At 40.7% G+C, this 8,605-nt stretch overlaps 1 pseudogene; it reads left to right on the forward strand.

Annotated features, from left to right (window-relative positions):
• Positions 1 to 6,490: 6,490 nt before the first annotated feature.
• On the forward strand, positions 6,491 to 7,431 carry LOC133256618 (olfactory receptor 1J4-like; annotated as a pseudogene).
• The last annotated feature ends 1,174 nt before the right edge of the window (positions 7,432 to 8,605 follow it).

An 8,605-nucleotide genomic window follows, 5' to 3' on the forward strand; every position in this document is an offset into this window, starting at 1 on the left:
GCTGGGAATTCTAGTGGGCAAGGTGTGTCTGTGTCTGGAAGTCTGCATACCACCCCACATGGGTCTGTGTGGTGTTTCTTTGCTCCTTAATGTGGATATATGTATGTTTTCTTCATGAGGTGTGTGTGTGTGTGTGTGTGTGTGTGTGTGTGTGTGTATTTACTCTACATTTTATCTACAGGTAGTGTTCATTGGGGACTTCCCTGGTGGCTCAGTTGATAAAGAATTCGCCTGCAATGTGGGAGACCTGGGTTTGATTCCTGGGTTGGGAAGATCCTCTGAAGGAGGGCATGGCAATGGACTCCAGTATTCTTGCCTGGAGAACCCCCAAGGACAGAGGAGCCTGGTGGGCTGCAGTCCATGGGGTCTCAAAGAGTCAGACATGATTGAGCGACTAAGTGCAGCACAGCACATTATCTATTGGGTAGTTCTTCTTAGTGAATGGAGCCTGAGTGTCTCACTCATTGACTGCCTTCACCTGATCGGGTATAGATCAGTGGGGGCTGAAAGTGAAAATCGCTCAATTGCGTCCGACTCTTTGCAACCCCATGAACTGTAGCCCACCAGGCTCCTCTGTTCATGGAAATCTACAAGCAAGAATACTGGAGTGGGTTGCTGTTTCCTTCTCCAGGGGATCTTCCCCACCCAGGGATCAAATCTGTATCTCCTGCTTGGCAGATTCTTACTATCTGAGACACCAGGGAAGCCCTGGAGCATTTCATTTTTCAATGATGGTGTGTGACCATACATGTTGTTGGTTGCCTGACTGTGAAGAGGCATGTCTGTGCCATGGTGTGCTTCTTGGATGATTTCTGTGTGATATGTGTGACCTTGTGTTTTTTTGTTATTTAATATATGTGTTTGCATGTATGAGTCTCTATTCAGAGTTAGCATTTACATCTGATATGTGATTTTTATGAGTTACTGGTTGTTTTATGTTTGTGTTGAGATTATACAAGTGTTTGTGTGTAGTTATATGGATTATTATTATTATTTTACTTTACAATATTGTATTGGTTTTGCCATATATCAACATGCAACCATCACGGGTGTACATGTGTTCCCCATCCTGAACCTGCCTCCCACCTCCCTCCCCATATCATCCCTCTGGGTCATCCCAGTGCACCAGCCCCAAGCATCATCTCATGTATTCTTTGTGAATTTATTTTTATTAATCTTTGGGTAACTGATCTATAAGCCATAGTTACTGCCCTATAAGTCACAGGTGGTAAGAAATTGCAATTCAGTGTTTTAAGTGTGCACATGAATGTGTGTTTCATGTGCAAGTTTTAGGGGCTTCTGATTCACCCCATGAGCCCAAATATTCCCTTAACTGTCCTTCAACAGTGGCTGCAACACTGCAATGAGTGGGGAAGGTTCACGTGCATTTCCAAAACCCGTGGGTAGCTGCCACATACTAACGGATATGAGTTCAGGGGCTGCACTGTGTCAGATCAGAGCCTAATCCTCAGTCTGGCCCTTAAATGTTTTTATGGTCTTAGGAAGTGATTGCAATTCTCTGAGGTTTAGAATCCTCCCTGGTAAAGAAGAAATAACTGTTCTTACTTCACAGTGATATTTTGAGGATTAAATGAGACAATACATACAAATTATTCAGCACCAAGCCTGGAACATAATTGGTACTCATTAACAAGGAGATATTTTTATTATGTTACTCCAAACCCAATGGATGTGTCACGGAGCTTCCTCTTTCACCATTGTCTGGTAAAAGAAGACAACAGGCTCATCCAAAGGCCCCATGTCATACTTCAAGATCAGGGTCTGACCTTTCCAGGGCTGGTGGCCCGCTGCCTCTTTCACAAGATCCTACTTGAATCAAGGTTGCTGTTTGGTTCCTGTCATCTTGCTTTCTTCTGGTTTCTCGACAAGGACTGACCCAATGTGTGTTGGTGAGCAGCCATGCTTCTGCATAAGGATCAAGTCACTGTCTTCTTTGGTGGCCGTGAACTAAAAAAAATTCAGTGCCCCTGATAGAGTTCATGGACCTGTTATTGAGTCCAGTCTCAATAAATCTGCTTGCCACATGACAGGTCAATAAATTGAGAGACAAATTTTTAGGGCAAGAAATAATGACTTTATTTGGAAAGCCAGCAGGCTGAAAAGATGGTGTTCCAAGGAAACATCTTCCCCTAGTTAGAATTCAGGCTCCTTTTATACTGAAAGGGAAGGGGATGTGGTTGGTTGTTGCAAACTTCTTCATGTCTGAATCCTGTGTTTTTGCAGTTGTCCTTAGGTCAGGTCAAGATGTTCCTGTAAACCTCCAATAAGACAAATGCTATTCTCTGTTCTGAAACTTTTTAATCCCTATATGAATAGAAAAGTATTATACCTTTAAAGAACAGAGCCTTGAGAATGGGCTAGCCTTTATATATTTAAGGCTATAAGCAACTTTCTTTTGTTTGTTTGTTTGTTTTAATTGTTTATTTAACTATGCTGGGTCTTCATTATGGCACATGAGATTTTCAATCTTCGTGGGATCTAGTTCCTGACCAGGGATTGAATCCAGGCCTTCTCCATTGGGAACCTGGAGTCTCAGCCACTGGACCACCAGGGAAGTTCCTGGGCAACATTCTTAGCTTGTAGCGAAAACAATAGAATACAAATGTTAAAGTAAATTAAATACATCCAATATGGAGTCAAATTTGTTCTTTCCTCTTAGTCTCTAATGAGGACTCATTGTCCTGCTCCCCTACTTCAGGGAGAATGTCAGTCTTGATTCCCTCTTTAGGTCCATCTGGTTAGTAATCCTTACATGTAACCTAACTTGCAAAGAAACATTAAACCTGGAATCCACCATGAAAGAGCTGAATCACCTTAGGTAAGTCATTTATCTCTTTAGCTTCAGTTTTCACATCTATAAGATGAGGACATAACATTTGCCTTGTGTAAATGTTAAGCAGTCCCTAAATATATAATTATTGCTTTGAGAGGTTAAAAATCCATGTAAAAGTCCTTTGTAAACTGTATAATATGTAAATATGAGTGGTAAATTTTTCTTTGAGTTAGGAACATATTAGAGAAAGGTAGCTAACATAACATAGCTTCTCTGAAAATTCTAATTAATGAGGATATACTTTCTATGCAGGGTAGTTAAGAGATGGATTCTGGACAGAGAGACAAATGCTGTGATTCCATCTGTTGCACTTAATGGTGTGTATCTTTGCACATTCAAGTACTGCACACTTGAGACCTTCTCAGTGATCCAGTGGTTAAGAATCTGCCTTCTAGTGCAGGAGATGCAGGTTCGATCCCAGATCAGGGAACTAAGATCCCATATGCTGCCAGGAAACCAAGTCTGCACGCCAACTGCAACAAAGACCCAGAGCAGCCAAAAAATAAAAAGCAAAGTAAATGTTACATACTTCTGCTTTCTTATGATTAAAATGTGTTTAAATACTCATTTGTTAGAGTTATCATGAAGATTTCATTTGAAAGTACATGTAAAACACTTGGAACAGTGCTTGGTACTGTTGTTGTTGGTTTGGAGACCACTCTTTTTGTTTTTAACTTACATAGCTGTGCTGGGTCTTGGTTGCAGCATGCAGGACCTTTTAGTTGTGGCATGTGGGATTTTTTCTTTAGTTGTGGCATGTGAACTCTTTGATGAGGCATGTGGGATCAAGTTCCCTGACCAGGGATTGGACCCAGGCCTCCTGCATTGGTAGAGTGGAGTCTTGGCCACTGGACCACTAGGGAAGTCCCTGGACACTTTTTGATAACAGGGAGTTTTTGGTGACTCAAAGCAAGAAGAAGGCAGCCAATTATACTGAAAGCCCATGACAAAGCTTTAGCAATTCTCTTTCAGTTTAGGGACTCGCACATCCTTTTGATGAGGAAATGACTGATACCTCTGACCTGGTGCCCTTTTCACGTTTTTTAACATATTTATTTATTTTTAATTGAAGAATAATTGTTTTACAGTATTGCGTTTTTCCTACCAAATATCAAGATGAATCAGCCATGGGTATACCCATGTCCCCTCCCACCCTTCTAGGTTGTGACCAAGGCTTGGTTTGAGTTCTGAGTCATACAGCAAATTTCCATTGGCTATCTATTTTATACGTGAAACAGTGTCAGACTTTATTTTTGGGAGCTCCAAAATCACTGCAGATGGTGATTGCAGCCATGAAATTAAGACCCTTACTCCTTGGAAGGAAAGTTATGACCAACCTAGATAGCATATTGAAAAGCAGAGATATTACCTTGCCAACAAAAGGTCGGTCTAGTCAAGGCCATGGTTTTTCCAGTGGTCATGTTTGGATGTGAGAGTTGCACTGTGAAGAAGGCTGAGCGCCGAAGAATTGATGCTTTTGAACTGTGGTGTTGGAGAAGACTCTTGAGAGTCCCTTGGACTGCAAGGAGATCCAACCAGTCCATTCTGAAGGAGACCAGTCCTGGGCGTTCATTGGAAGGACTGATGTTGAAAATGAAACTCCAATACTTTGGCCACCTCATGTGAAGTGTTGACTCATTGGAAAAGACCCTGATGCTGGGAGGGATTGGGAGCAGGAGGAGAAGGGGACGACAGAGGATAAGATGGCTGGATGGCATCATCGACTCGATGGACATGAGTTTGAGTGAACTCTGGGAGTTGGTGATGGACAGGGAGGCCTGGCGTGCTGCAATTCATCGGGTTGCAAAGAGTCGGACACGATTGAGCGACTGAACTGAACTGAACTGAACTGAATGTATGTTTCCATGTTAATCTCATCCTACCTCCCACCTTCTCCTTCTCCCCACCCCCAGCCGTGTCCATAATTCTGTTCTCGACATCTGTATTTCCACTGTGCTGTGCTGTGTATAGTTGCTCAGTCATGTCCGACTCTCTGTGACCCCATAGACTATAGCCCATCAGGCTCCTCTGTCCATGGGATTCTCCAGGCAAGAATACTGGAGTGGGTTGCCATGCCCTTCTCCTGCTGCTCTGCAAATAGGCTTATCAGTACCATCTTTCTAGATTCCACATATATGTATTAGTATATGATGATTATTTTTCTTTCTGACTTACTTCACTCTGTATAATAGGCTCTAGGTTCATCCACCTCATCAGGGCTGACTCAAATGCATTCCTTTTTAAGGCTGAGTGATATTCCTTTGTATATATGTACCATAGTTTCTTTATCCATTCATCTGTTGATGGACATCTAGGTTGCTTCCATGTCCTAGCTATTGTAAATACAGCTGCAATGAACATTGGGTTACATGTGTCTTTTTCAATTTTGGTTTCCTCAGGGTATGTCTTATGGTGGTCTTATTTCTAGTTTTTTAAGGAATCCCCATGCTGTTCTCCATAGTGGCTGTATCAATTTGCATTCGCACCAACAGTGTGAGAGGGTTCCCTTTTCTCCACACCCTCTCCAGCATTTATTGTTTATAGATTTTTTTCGATGATGGCCATTCTGACCAGTGTGAGGTAATATTTCATTATAGTTTTGATTTGCATTTTTCTAATAGTGAGCAATGTTGAGCATCTTTTCATGTGTTTATTAGCCATCTGTATGTCTTCTTTGGAGAAATGTCTGTTTAGGTCTTTTGTCCATTTTTTGATTGGGTTGTTTTTCTGGTATGGATTTGTATGAGCTGCTTCTATAATTTTGAAATTAATCCTTTGTCAGTTGTTTCATTTGCTATTATTTTCTCCCATTCTGAGGGTTGTCTTTTCACCTTGTTTATAGTTTCCTTTGCTGTGCAAAACCTTTAAAGTTTAATTAGGTCCCACTTGTTTACTTTTGTTTTTATTTCCATTCACTTTTTTAAATATAAATTTATTTATTTTAATTGGAGGCTAATTACTTTACAATATTGTATTGGTTTTGCCGTACATCAACATGAATCCGCCACAGATGTACATGTGTTCCCCATACTGAACCCCCTCCCACCTCCCTCCCCATACCATCCATCTGGGTCATCCCAGTGCACCAGCCCCGAGCAGCCTGTATCATGCATCGAATCTAGACTAGCAATTCGTTTCACATATGATATTATACATGTTTCAATGCCATTCTCCCAAATCATCCCACCCTCGCCCTCTCCTACAAAGTCCAAAAGACTGTTCTATACATCTGTGTAAAGCAGTCTTTCCATTCACGTTTTTGATCCTAGTAAACTACAGAGGTTTGAACCCCACTTAATATAAAGGTGCAAACTCCCTAAGCTCTGGAGACTTCTCATGTCTTGTTCATTATTATGTGCTTAATATGGGATGAAGCTGTTTTCTGATAAATATTTATTGAATAAAGAATAATATCCTTTGTGTTTTTTTTTGGAAAGAGACTTGCTTAATGTGAGGGTGTGATGCATTAAGAAAGCCAGAATGGGACAGACTGATTCATTCACCAACAATTAGGAGAAATAAAGAGAAAGGTAGCAAAAAGTAAGAATTTTCATACTAAAAAGGACATTATGATATTATGGAATGTTCACTGACATTTCCCACATTCTCCACTTTTCAGCAGAAATTAAGAAGAGAATGAAGAGGGAGAACCAGAGCAGCACATCCAAGTTCCTCCTCCTGGGGCTCCCCATCCAGCCAGAGCAGCAGGGCGTGTTCTTCGCCCTGTTCCTGGGCATGTACCTGACCACGGTGCTGGGCAACCTGCTCATCATCCTGCTCATCAGGCTGGATGCTCGCCTCCACACCCCCATGTACTTCTTCCTCAGCCACTTGGCCTTCACTGATGTCTCCTTTTCCTCTGTTACCATCCCTAAGATGCTGATGAACATGCATACTCAGCAACAATCCATCCTCTACGTGGAGTGCATTTCCCAGATGTATTTTTTTTCATACTTTTTGGCTGTTTTGACAACTTCCTTCTTGCAGTCATGGCATATGACAGGTACGTGGCCATATGCCAGCCACTTCACTACACCACTGTCATGAGGCAGGAGCTGTGTATCTCATTGGTAGCTGTGTCCTGGTTCTTCTGTTGTATCCATGCCCTGTTGCACACCCTCCTCTTGGTCCAACTGTCTTTCTGTGCTGAAAATACTATCCCCAACTTCTTCTGTGATCTCCCTTCCCTCCTGAAGATGAGCTGCTCAGACATTTCCATCAATGAGCTGGTCATCTTTACTGAAGGAGGAATGCTGTTCATCTTGCCTCTGAGTATCATCTTGGGCTCATATGTTCATATAGGGACCATCATCCTGAGGGTCCCCTCCACTAAGAGACTCTTTAAAGCCTTCTCCACTTGTGGCTCCCACCTCTTTGTAGTATCTTTATACTATGGGACACTTGCTGGTGTTTACTTTTTCTCCTCATTATGGGACTCCAATGACAAATATATAGTTGCTTCAGTCATATATGCAATAGTTACTCCCATGCTGAACCCCTTTATCTATAGCCTCAGAAACAGAGACATAAAACAAGCCCTAGAAATATTTCTCAATAGGGCTAACTTCTTGAAATGACAGTCGCTAAATCCTCTTATTGCAGCCATGAGCACAGTGAGATATATCTCCTAAAATTATTGTATGGTTGGCAACTTTGTGTAACTTCAAATGAATATACATTCTGCTGTCATGTTGTAGTGCTGTTAATATGCCAACAAAGTCCAGTTTGTTACTTGGACTCTTAAATATTCTTTATCTTCAATTTTTTCTGTTTGTTCCTCATCTCTCATAAAATATGTGGGAAAATGTTATGCAAAACATTTTTATATTGTGTTGTTGAGGACACACAGATTTAGCGTCATGATCTACTTCCGGTGGGCTAATTCTTCCCTGTAAGGTGTGCTGAAATTGGATGCACTGGCTTCAAGCTGATTGTGAACGTCTCTTTTCAACTCCATATTCAATGACAACATGCTGCTGGATTGAAATCAGCCATAATGGGGATAATTACACTATGGAAATTGGCAAATGCTACAAAGCAAGTCTTCCCTACAATAGAGAGCAGTTTTCATTCATTTAACAGTATACCACTACATTTATAGTTAAGAGACATTTCTCTTTAGCAATGGCTCCCAACTTAACGTCTCATTTACTTCTTCTGATGTTAGTATAGATATACTAGCTTTCTTTTTGTTAGTGTTTACATGGTACTTTTTCCATCACTTTAAACTTTGTTATGTTCTTCTATCTGTAAAGTGTTAGTGGTTAACAGTGTGAAATTGGGGTTTGCTCTTTTATGTAGACTGGCAATCATTTCTGGAGAACTTCTCTCTTAACATCTCATCTAATCTAATCAGAATGTACTTGAAGTTATATTTTTCATATTTCTATATGTTTTCTTCTATTTGTTTTTTTTTTTTTTTTGCCGCACTATGTGGCATGCAGGATTCTAGTTCCCTAACCAGAGATCATTGAATCTATGCTCCCCACATTGGTGGCATAGAATCCTAACCAACAGACCACCAAGGAAATCCCTGCATTTCTACATGTCTTCTAGTTGAGATATCTGATTTCATATTTATTGTCTTTCCTACTCCCTTTTGATTAATTAAATATATATCTTATTATTCCATTTCCCCTCTGCTAACCTATTAATCATATATCATTATTAATTTATAATTCTTTTCTGTACTTTATGTAGAGACTGTGTATTGCTTTTTCTTTAAAAAATCTTTTATTGTAGTATAATGCA

The sequence above is a fragment of the Bos javanicus genome, chromosome 11 (genome assembly GCF_032452875.1).
Source record: "Bos javanicus breed banteng chromosome 11, ARS-OSU_banteng_1.0, whole genome shotgun sequence".
Classification (NCBI taxonomy): Eukaryota; Metazoa; Chordata; class Mammalia; order Artiodactyla; family Bovidae; genus Bos; species Bos javanicus.